The 12245-nt window shown below is 33.9% G+C and overlaps 1 pseudogene; it reads left to right on the forward strand.

Annotated features, from left to right (window-relative positions):
- Nucleotides 1–1694: 1694 nt before the first annotated feature.
- On the forward strand, nt 1695–10798 carry LOC120153571 (annotated as a pseudogene).
- The last annotated feature ends 1447 nt before the right edge of the window (nt 10799–12245 follow it).

The raw sequence follows: 12245 nt of genomic DNA on the forward strand, positions 1-12245 counted from the left end.
TTCTTCCTCCGCAAGGTAAAAACTCAATTTCGTCCTCTTATCAAAACGCGGATGTACATGTGCGTTTTATCCCACCTAGAATTATTTTTTCCTTTTTGGAAAATATCCCACCTAGAAATAAATTCCCATGAGAGAAAAAAAGTGTTTTTAATATTAATTTTATTTAGGATATACTACATATTTAGTTACTAAACTATCACTTTAATTTTATTTTGATCGTCAAATTGTTTTTTTAAAATAATTTCTAAATTATATTTTATCGTTAAAAATTTAATGATTATAATGATATGATAATTTTATTTTATTATTATTTATTTTTACATAAACTATTTTTAAATAATTTTATTCAACCAATAGGTTTATGGAAAAAATATTATTGAACGGATAATGTGGAAATAAAAAATATTAAAAGATATCATTTCAATATAACTATTAATTTTTTTAATGGAGGGTGATTAAAATGTAAAGTTAGATATGATTTAAAAAATAGTTAGGTTACCAAAATAGAACTAAAGTAATAGTTAGATAACTAAATTCGTAATTTACCCTTTTATCTATCACACCCATTAATTACTTAAAGAAAATCATTTGTTAAAATATATATTGAAATGATATTTTATATATATATATATATATATATATTTGATAAAATATTAAATATTGTATTTGTATTTTAAAATGGTTAACATGGTATTAATATTTTTGATAAAATATTCAATATAATGTATATATTTTTTAAAATTTAAAATTATATGTATTATAAAATAGTTATCTAACATGATACTTTAACTATTATTTCATTTTATATATTATCATAGAACCTAAAAATTTTTATTAACTGATTTTTTATTTACTAATTACTAACACGGTAATTCTGATAAAAAAATTAACAAATGAAAGTTAATTTATTTTTTAATTGTGTGTTGAAAAATAACGAGAAAGATCAATCCCTTATTAAACGTATTGAATTAAAAAATTAGATCTTTATATTCTTTATTTTAATAATTTATTTATGTAAAAATTAATATATTAATATATTTTTTATCGTGTTTTGTTATTTTTTGTCGTATAATAATCATTTCTATAAGATTATGTTTGTATCATATCCTTTAATTCATCTATATATATAATTTGTTATGATAATTTGGACTCACACTTATTGACTTAAGATATAAATAATCATATTCAAATATTTAATTCAATTTTTAAAATAAAATATACTTAAAACAAAATATATAAATGTATAACACAATATTCATGTATCTAAATATATATAAATATTAATATTATTAATAGTTTATTTTAAAATTTTAAAATTATTATTTTTAATTACCTTCGAACATTTTAAGTAAAATATCTAATAACTCATTTTGTCTCTCTAAGAAACTTGAGTATACAACGCTACTCGTGATATGCAATAATTTTTTTTTCTTCAAAAAATTAAGGGGGAAAACGAATATAAAATGAAACGTGCGCGAATTCAACAATTGAAAATGGAGATCATTACGCGCGCCAAAAACCTTACGGTTTCTCTCACTTTCTTTCCTCTCATTTCCAATATTTTTGTTTAGAAAACATAAATATTTGGAAGGAAAAACAAGAAGAAGCAATTCGAAAATGCCGGGCGAGCTTTTCGCGGATCGTATTGTCTAACGCAAACCACGCGGTAGCATAAATTGTTTTTTTGCTGGCTTTACTTTTCCATTTTCTCGTCGTTTCAAAAAGTTCATATATTTTTTTTATTTTTCCCTTAATTTTTTTTTTGTTAATTACTTATTTAGTATTGAAATGCTGACTGTGGGGAGAATTTGATTGAGGTGTGAAAACTTATTTTTGATAAATGGAAAAGGAAAGGGAAAAGGAAAATACGTCGAGGAGTTGGCTTTTGAAGTTACAGTCGAGGGATAAGAATAGGTCTTCGTCTAAGAAGAATCAAACATCGTCCGGTAGTGGAGGCGGCGGTGGAGGAGGAGAAGGGAATCAGGATGCGAATTTGGACGAAGAAGCTCTTGTTGAAAGTCAAAATATCATGGGCGGCTATACAAATACAAATGGGGCTGCTAAATTGATTATGTTAGGCAGCTTGAAAATGTTGAATTTTGAAGTGGTAAAATCACAAAATTTAGCCATTGGACTTTAGAGTATTTACAAGATTAGTCTTTAAGTTTCAACTATAAATACCCTAGCTCATTTAGCTTCAAAACCATCCCAAAGCATTCTAGCTTTCTTCCAAATACTAGAGAATTTAGAGAGTTTCTTGAGAGTTGTTTTCTCCTTTTTATCAAGAGATAATTATCATTGTTTTCTCCTTGGTAGATCGAGAGAGGTTGTAATTCATATTTTCTCATAGTGAAATTATTCTATCGTTGCCCGTGTTTTTTATCCTAAATTTTTAGGAGTTTTCCACGTAAATTTTGTGTCTCTTTTATCTTCATTTTTATTTTCTCAAATTATCAGTTGCGATTTTACTCTAACCGATAGCCGTCTTCCGCAACAATTGGTATCAGAGCTAGATTAGAGTGTGTAATATCTGTTTATTGTCTTTGTGGTTACCACCAAAAGGTGGATCCTCTAACATAAGAAAATAAGAAGTTATTACTCATTCTTTGAAGGTTCCAGAGAACTATTCACGATAGTGAAATAGTGGGAGCTATCCGTAAAAGAAGCTATGACAACGAAATTTGATATTGAAAAATTCAATGGGAGAAATTTCTCATTGTGGAAATTGAAGATGAATGTCATCATAAGGAAAGACGAGTGTCTAGCAGCTATCAATGAAATGCCAGTGGATTTCGCAGATGACATCAAATGGAACGAGATGGACGGGAATGCTATAGCAAACTTTCATCTAGCATTAGCAGATGAAGTATTGTCAAGCATCGAGGAGAAGAAGACAGCTAAGGAGATATGTGACCATCTCACCAAATTGTACGAGGCCACATCGTTGCACAATAAAATTTTCCTTAAGAGGAAATTGTACACTCTCCGTATACCAAAATCTACTTCAGTGACGGAGCACTTAAATACACTGAACACTTTATTTTCTCAGCTTACATCCTTAAGCTGTAAAATAGGAGAACAAGAACGTGTTGAACTTCTACTTCAAAGTCTACCAGATTCGTATGATCAACTCATCATCAACTTGACAAATAGTAATGTCACCAGTCTAGTCTTCGATGACGTTGCAACTGCTGTTCTACAAGAAGAAAATCGACGCAAGAACAAGGAAGATAGACAAGTAAATCTGCAACAAGCAGAAGCATTGACAACGATGACAACGATGAGAGGGAGACCAACAGAACGTGGCCAAAGCAGCAGTCACAAATATGGTAGATCGAAGTCGATGAGCAAGAAGAATTTAAAGTGTTACAACTGTGGAAAGAAGGGTCATTTGAAGAAGGATTGTTGGAGTCTAAATAAAAACTCCAATCCACAAGGCAATACCGTAAACACTTCAGATGATGGTGATGTTCTATGTTGTGAAGCGTCAACCACCGTGGAAGGTAGAAAAAGATATGCAGATATATGGCTTATTGATTCGGGAGCAACATATCACATGACCTCAAGAAGAAAATGGTTCCATCATTATGAACCTGTCTCAGGAGGATCTGTGTATTGTTGCAATGATCATGCCTTAGAGATCGTTGGCGTGGGAACCATCAAATTGGAGATGTATGATGGAACAATCAAAGTTATTCGAGATGTACGGCACGTGAAGGGCCTGAAGAAAAATTTATTATCCTACGGATTGTTGGATAATAATGCAAGCAAGATTGAGACACGGAAAGGAATCATGAAGGTGTTCCGTGGAGCGCTTGTGGTGCTGAAAGGTGAAAAGATAACAGCAAACTTGTACATGCTAAAGGGAGAGACTTTGCTAGAAGCAGAAGCCTCTGTTGCCTCATGTAGTTCAGATTCTGCAATGCTATGGCATCAGAAACTTGGACACACGTCAGAACAAGGAATGAAAGTTCTTGTGGAGCAAAAGCTACTTCCAGGCTTAACAAATGTATCACTTACTTTGTGTGAGCATTGCATAACAAGTAAGCAGCACCAGTTGAAATTCAACACGTCAAATTCTAGAGGCTAAATGTTCTAGAATTGGTTCATTCTGACGTATGGTAAGCACCAGTTACATCTCTAGGAGATGTTGGGTGTATCCTATTAAGAAGAAGTCAGATTTGTTTTCAACTTTCAAAATCTTCAAAGCGCGGGTGGAACTTGATTCTGGAAATAAGATCAAGTGTTTCAGAACATATAATGGAGGAGAATACACAAGCGAAGAATTTGATGACTTTTGCAGGAAAGAATGCATCAAAAGGCAGTTCACAGTGGCAAACACTCCTCAATAAAATGGAGTGGCAGAGCGGATGAACAGAACCTTGTTAGAAAGAACAAGAGCAATGTTGAGGGATGCAGGCCTAGAAAAATCATTCTGGGTAGAAGCAGTCAATACCGCATGTTATTTGGTGAATCGAGCTCCATCAACTGCAATAGAGCTGAAGACACCAATGGAGATGTGGACTGGTAAACCAGCTGATTATTCAAACCTCCATATATTTGGAAGTATTGTGTACGTGATGTACAACTCCCAAGAAATCTCAAAGCTGGATCCAAAATCCAGGAAATGCAAATTCTTGGGGTATGTTGATGGAGTCAAGGGTATCGCTTGTGGGATCCCACTGCCCGCAAAGTGATCATCAGCAGGGATGCTATATTTGTAGAGGATAAACTACAAAGAAAAGAAGACGATGATAGCACTGAAAAGTCAGAGACTACACAGATAAATGTGGAAAAGGAGTTTGAACAAGGAGATTCTTCTGAAGTAGAACCAGCACATGATGAACAAGAACCAGAGAGTTCTGAAGCACCAACAACTCGTCAATCAGATCGTGTGAGAAGACGTCCCAATTGACACTCAGATTATGTTATAGAAGGTAATATTGCATACTGCCTTTTAATAGAGGACGATGAACCATCAACATACCAGGAGGCAATAAAAAACTCAGATGTTTCACTGTGGATGATGGCGATGCAAGAAGAAATTGAAGTCCTTCATAAAAATAATACATGGGACCTTGTGCCACTACCACAAGGAAGGAAGCCAATTGGTAACAAATGGGTCTTCAAAATCAAGCGAAATGGTGACGATCAAGTTGAGAGGTATCGTGCAAGACTGGTGGTCAAAGGATATGCTCAAAAAGAAGGTATTGATTTCAATGAAATATTTTCTCCTGTGGTTCGACTAACAACAGTTCGAGTAGTTTTGGCAATGTGTGCTACATTGAACTTACATCTAGAGCAGCTAGATGTTAAAACAACTTTTCTTCATGGAAATCTTGAAGAAGATATTTACATGCTCCAGCCTGAAGGTTTTGAAGAAGAAGAAGAAAAGAAGAACTTGGTTTGCAGGTTGAACAAATCTCTCTACGGTCTAAAGCAGGCGCCAAGGTGTTGGTATAAGAGATTTGATTCCTTCATTATGTGTCTTGGATATAACAGACTTAATGCAGACCCTTGTGCTTATTTCAAGAGGTCTGGTGATAACGATTTTGTTATATTGCTGTTGTATGTGGATGACATGTTGGTTGCAGGACCCAACAAAGATCATATTGAAGAATTGAAGGCACAACTGGCTAGGGAATTTGAAATGAAGGACTTGGGATCAGCAAACAAGATTCTAGGGATGCAAATTCACCGAGACAGAAGTAATAGGAAGATTTGGCTTTCACAAAAGAATTACTTGAAGAAGATCTTGTCACGATTCAGCATGCAAGATTGTAAGCCAATTTCTACCTCTCTTCCTATTAACTTTAAATTATCCTCCAATATGAGTCCTAGCAGTGAAAAAGAGATGATGGAGATGTCTCGAGTACCATATGCATCAGCAGTGGGAAGTTTAATATTCGCTGTGATATGCACAAGATCAGACATTGCACAAGCAGTGGGAGTGGTTAGTCGGTACATGGCGAATCCAGGAAAAGAGCATTGGAATACAGTAAAGAGGATCCTGAGATACATCAAAGGGACCTCAAATGTTGCATTATGTTACAGAGGATCAAACTTACTAATCAATGGGTATGTAGATTCTGACTATGCAGGGGATTTGGATAAAAGCATATCTACTACATGATATGTGTTCAAAGTTGCTGGTGGAGCTGTAAGCTGGGTTTCAAAATTGCAGTCAGTTGTGGCTACATCCACAACAGAGGCAGAATATGTAGCAGCTACACAAGCCAATAAAGAGGCAACTTGGTTGAAGATGTTATTGGAGGAGCTTGGGCACAGTCAAGAGTATGTCTCTCTGTTTTGTGATAGTCAAAGCGCCTTGCATCTAGCAAGGAATCCATCATTTCATTCAAGGACAAAACACATACGAGTTCAGTACCATTTCATTCGTGAAAAGGTGAAAGAAGGGACAGTAGATATGCATAAAATCCATACCAAAGACAACATAGCAGATTTCATGACAAAGACAATCAACACTGATAAATTTACCTGGTGTCGATCCTCTTGTGGCATGTCAGAGACGTAAGCAACATGATGGTACAAGGTAGAAAGAATGGTGTGAAGATATGATTGTTCTAATCAAATCTTCAAGTGTGAGATTGTTGAAAGTCAAAATATCATGGCGGCTATACAAATACAAATGGGTTTGCTAAATTGATTATGTTAGGCAGCTTGAAAATGTTGAATTTTGAAGTGGTAAAATCATAAAATTTAACCATTGGACTTTAGGGTATTTACAAGATTAGTCCTTAAGTTTCAACTATAAATACCCTAGCTCATTTAGCTTCAAAACCATCCCAAAGCATTCTAGCTTTATTCCAAATACTAGAGAATTTAGAGAGTTTCTTGAGAGTTGTTTTCTCCTTTTTATCAAGAGAGAATTATCATTGTTTTCTCCTTAAATAGATCGAGAGAGATTGTAATTCTTATTTTCTCATAGTGAAATTCTTTTACCGTTGTTGTGGTTTTTACCCTAAATTTTTAGGGGTTTTCCACGTAAATTTTGTGTCTCTTTTATCTTCATTTTTATTTTCTCAAATTATCAGTTACGATTTTGCTCTATCCGATAACCGTCTTCCGCAACAGCTCTCTCCAATATCACCAAACAAAAAGTCGCCGCTGCCAAGCAGTACATTGAGAATCATTACAATGAGCAAATGAAGAATCTTCAAGACAGGAAAGAGCGTTTACGGCTTCCTAATCTCATGCTTAATTTTGCCTAAAGTATCTTCCGTTTTCTTGTATAATTTGGAAGTAAATTGTTGTTATTACTAGAGACTAGAAATTTAATCGACATTTGAGTAAAAATAATTGTTATTAGTAGAGACAAGAGATTTAAACTGTCGCTGTAGTTACATTTATCACGATTACGATCTTTGCGGGTATAGAAATATTTTTCTCGTTATATTTCACTATCTTTTGTAATTGATGTAATAATTTTATCTCGGATTTCTTATGGTATTTAAATTAATTGATTCAATTTTCACCCAAAGAAATAAAATATTACTAAAAATTATAAGCAGGCCGAGCAGGTTCCAGGGAAGATAATAATTTCGAGCGGATATTATAATGATATTATGACATTGGACATTTTATTTCAAAATTCTTTTTCCAATTTAGTATATTATCTCAATTTTTTAATTAACAGACTAATGGTCCTGGAAAATAAGTTGGCGGATGCTGATGTCTCCGAGGAAGATCAAAACAACTTACTGAAGTTCTTGGAGAAAAAGGAAACTGAGTACATGCGCCATAAGAGGCATAAAATGGGTGTTGAAGACTTTGAATTATTAACTATAATTGGCAAGGGTGCGTTTGGAGAGGTATACTTCTATGTATTGTCAACTTCATTGGATTCTGTTTTGTCCTTGCGCGTGAAGAACTAATGCTGCAGACTACTCAATTTCCTTGTTATCCAATTAAAACTAACCTTTTGATTGCTTATTACTATTATTATTATATGGCGCAGGTTAGAATTTGTAGGGAAAAGACATCAGGCCAAGTATATGCTATGAAGAAGCTTAAAAAATCAGAAATGCTTCGAAGAGGCCAGGTATTTTATATATTCTGGCCAAATGGTGGGTTCGTGGTTATGTATACTATTCATTCGGGTGGTTTCAATCTTATTTTAGGTTGAGCATGTGAAACCTGAAAGAAACCTTCTCGTTGAAGTTGACAGTAATTGCATTGTCAAACTCTACTTTCTTTCCAAGATGATGATTTCCTTTATCTCATGATGGAATATCTACCTGGTGGAGATGTGATGACGTTACTTATGAGAAAGGATATATTGACCGATGATGAGGCTAGATTCTATGTTGCAGAAACAGTTTTGGCTATCGAGTCTATCCATAAGCACAATTATATTCATAGGTTAGTTAGTGTATAGATAAGGCGAATCGTCAAGGTGATTTCTCAGATGAAAGGTTAACCTTTGGAGCCTAAATGCTGCAGGGATATCAAACCTGACAACTTGTTTCTGGATAGATATGGACACTTGAGATTGTCGGATTTTGGACTTTGTAACCTTTGGATTGCAGTACACACCAGGAACAGGATTTTTCTGTAGGAAGCAGTGTTAAGGAGATTTCAGAAACTGAAGAACGCTCAGGAGCTTCAAAACGAACACAGCAAGAGCAACTGAAGAAATCAGCAGTGCCTGTTAGATGATTCATATTTTTGGGGTCAAATACTTGTATTTTGCAGGCTTATTCTACAGTTGGAACTCCCGACTATATTGCTCCAGAAGTCCTCTTGAAGAAGGGTTATGGAATGGAATGTGATTCGTTAGTAATTATTCATTTCAAAACAAAATTCCATTTTGTTTCACATGCCAATATCCTTTTGGGTTTGTTTGACGCTGCTTTTTAAATCATAACTGTTTATTGTAGAAACGGAATTGATTATGTTTAGTTTCAGTCTAGAATGATGACTCCTTTCTGAAAGGTTAACTTCCATCTGTCCCTAACACAGTAAAATAAAGTGATGTTGTCTACCGATTATGCCTACAATGCCCTAATTTCTTGCTCCAACAATATTATAGATTGTTGTGACTGATGAAAAGTATGTTGCACAGGTGGTCACTTGGTGCCATTATGTTTGAAATGCTTGTGGGATATCCACCTTTTTTATTCAGATGATCCGATGACAACTTGTAGAAAGGTAACTTGAGAAATATCGCTAATTAATGTTATGTGCTTTTTCCTTTTTTGATATGTTTCTTAGTCTGGATCTGGCTCGTGTTTTCTCTGTTCTTACTTTCTGCTACTGTCATTTGAGGAACAATTTTTTGTTCCTGGTTATGCTGAGGCTGGAACGTGAAAAGAAAATTTCATAATCCAGTATTAAAAGCATTTGTGTCTTTCCATGGTTTTGTTTCTTGTTTTATGAGTTTTTATTAGGGAAAGACAGCTTCATGTATAATTATTTTTCAGCTACATAACAGCCATCAATTTTGATAAAAATGAATGAATTTAAGAAACAGAAGGATTTAAACAAGTTTCATTTGTCTAATAATGTCACATTTTTTTATTCCGTCCACAGATAGTAAACTGGAAAAATCATTTGAAGTTTCCTGAAGAAGCCCAGTTGTCTCCAGAGGCAAAAGATCTGATAAGCAAACTCGTGTAATGTCAATCAAAGACTAGGGTCAAATGGAGCAGGTGAAATCAAGGTGTTGTTTTATGTATCCTAACTATTCTTGATTCTCGAATCTGTTTCTTAAAACTTGCTTCCGACTGAAGGGGCAAAATCACTCAAAGTAGGGAAGTGGAAAAAAAAATTCACAAGTAGAGATCGTCGGATTTTTTTTTCAAGTAGGGTTATATCTACAGTGAAACGGAAAAGATGCTTGGAACACTCGGGTCTTCATGAAGATGCATGGAAGATCCGACGTCTTCCCTAGACAAAACACACAGGAAGATGCCGTGTCTTCCCTGCGTCTTCCGCCGAAGACGCCAGATGATTGAGATGTCTTCTCCAAACATTATAACATTCACCCTATTTGAACAAATAAATTTTACATCACCCCTTATGAAAAAAATCATTTTTTCAATGCACTATCCAAGCAAATTTGCCGACTGAAGGAGATTATCTTGCTTCATTTTAATTTTCTAGGCTCATCCATGATTTGAAGGTATAGACTGGGATAGGATATATCAAATGGATGCTGCATTTATTCCCGAGGTTAATGATGAGTTAGATACTCGGAATTTTGAAAAGTTCGATGAGGTAATGATATCCCTTAAATTTTGTATCCATATTGCTGTTTGTGTTGCAAGTTTAATGTCATTCATGATGTTTGCTTATTTTTCGTCATGCAGTCTGATATTCCAGATCTAAAACCATCATCAAAATCTGGCCCATGGAGGAAAGTAAGTTTCAAGTCTATGTTGTATTAGCATCTGAGTCATCTATCCATTGGATTTCAGTCTGCTGTTAGCTAATGATAAAGTTATTGCTTTCTTTTCTCTCTATCATTTTCCGGGACTAAGATTTTCTTTTAATTTGATGTGAAGCAGCCATAGCATCTGACTCGTCTATCCTGAAATGTATTTCATTATAATTTCAGGAGTCTTCATGAAAATGCATTTTCATGATATTGAGCTCTCTAATCCTAACATGTCACGACAATTCAGGATATACAAAATCATTTTTGATTGATCGTCCGTCTACTTTGCAGATGCTTTCTTCAAAGGACCTCAACTTTGTGGGATACACATACAAAAATTTTGAAATTGTCAATGATAGTCAAGTGCCTGGGATGAGTATTCTTCTTTCTCTGCTTTAATTATCGAATTATGTACATAGTCATGCATGGTATTGGTTTTAGAATCATGTGCAAGTGTTCATGTCTAACCATATTTCAAGATGCTAAAGCTCCTTATGATATTAGACCTTAGATACCATATTTCAAGACTCGCGTGTAAGTGTCCGATATTGATATGTACTTAGCATAACCATGTCTAATATCCAGGAGTTAGTATTTTGACTTTGTAAATTAACACGACCAGGGATGGACCGAGGAGGGATGGTTGGGCAGTCGTCCCCTTAAAATTTTTAATTATCATATAGTTTAAATTTTTTCTATGTATTTTTATTAATAATCTATTTTCGTTCTTTTAAAATTTTATAAGTACGTCTCCTTTCAAAATTTTAAAAGTTCACACCTTAACATTAAATCATACATTCGTATCTGATAATGACATTTGTTTTCTTTGTAGCTGAGTTGAAGAAGGGCAACCAACCAGAGAGGGCGTCATTGATGTCACTATTTGGTACCGTTGCATTCTTTTTGCTCTGAATATACTGGAGGTCATTCTTTTTACATACACGTAAATAACCTGACTGCCACTTTATTTGACATATTTCATAGATGGCAACAAGCCACAGGATGGTTCAGAGTCGACTACAGATGATCAGTAACTGTTTAACGAAGTTTTTTTTTCTTCTTCTGTAAGCCTCTCCGACCGGAAGCCGCCGAAAAGCAGTGCGGATCACAGTAAGTTGCCCCATCTTTTTCGAACCAAGTTGATGCTGGTGCGCCGCTAACCAACTAAAAGGGTACTCTTTTTCTAATACTGCCTTTTTGTAGTTGGGACTCATTGGGGGCTATATCAGTACGAACTTCGGATTTGATTTACAGCTTAAGTCATAACTACCAAGGAAAGGTACTGCAATTCATTTTTTTAATATTATTTAAATATTGATCAATACAAAAAAGAACCGAAAGGAAAAAAAGAACGAGGGGGAAACAGGACAAAGATGTAACTACTGATTCATTTTCAAATACTAGGTGTAACATATTTTTCTTATTTTTTAGTGACAAAAACAGTGGAATATTGTACCAAGATACAAATAGATGTACTTTCTCAAAATCAATATAATGATAATATCGAATTTCATTTAAGATAATAAAATTATGTTTAACTTTAAACTTAATTCTTTTCCATTCAAATTTAGATTTAAATAGATTTTTTAATATTAATTATTCAATAATATTTTTTAAATAGTCTAAAATGATTATAATATAGTATTTGTTTAGAATTTTATTGATTTATTGATAATGTATATATTTTTTACAAACATAACTATTCAAATCCAAGATCTCTAAACATAATATCTTTCTCTTTTATTATTGAGATCATTCAAATTCTATTACTCTTGACAATATTAAAAGCTCAAAATATATATATATGCTTAATATAAAAATAAGTACCTAAATTTTGTCTTGAAAA

Source organism: Hibiscus syriacus, unplaced genomic scaffold (assembly GCF_006381635.1).
Source record: "Hibiscus syriacus cultivar Baekdansim isolate YM2019G1 unplaced genomic scaffold, ASM638163v2 tig00111101_pilon, whole genome shotgun sequence".
Classification (NCBI taxonomy): Eukaryota; Viridiplantae; Streptophyta; class Magnoliopsida; order Malvales; family Malvaceae; genus Hibiscus; species Hibiscus syriacus.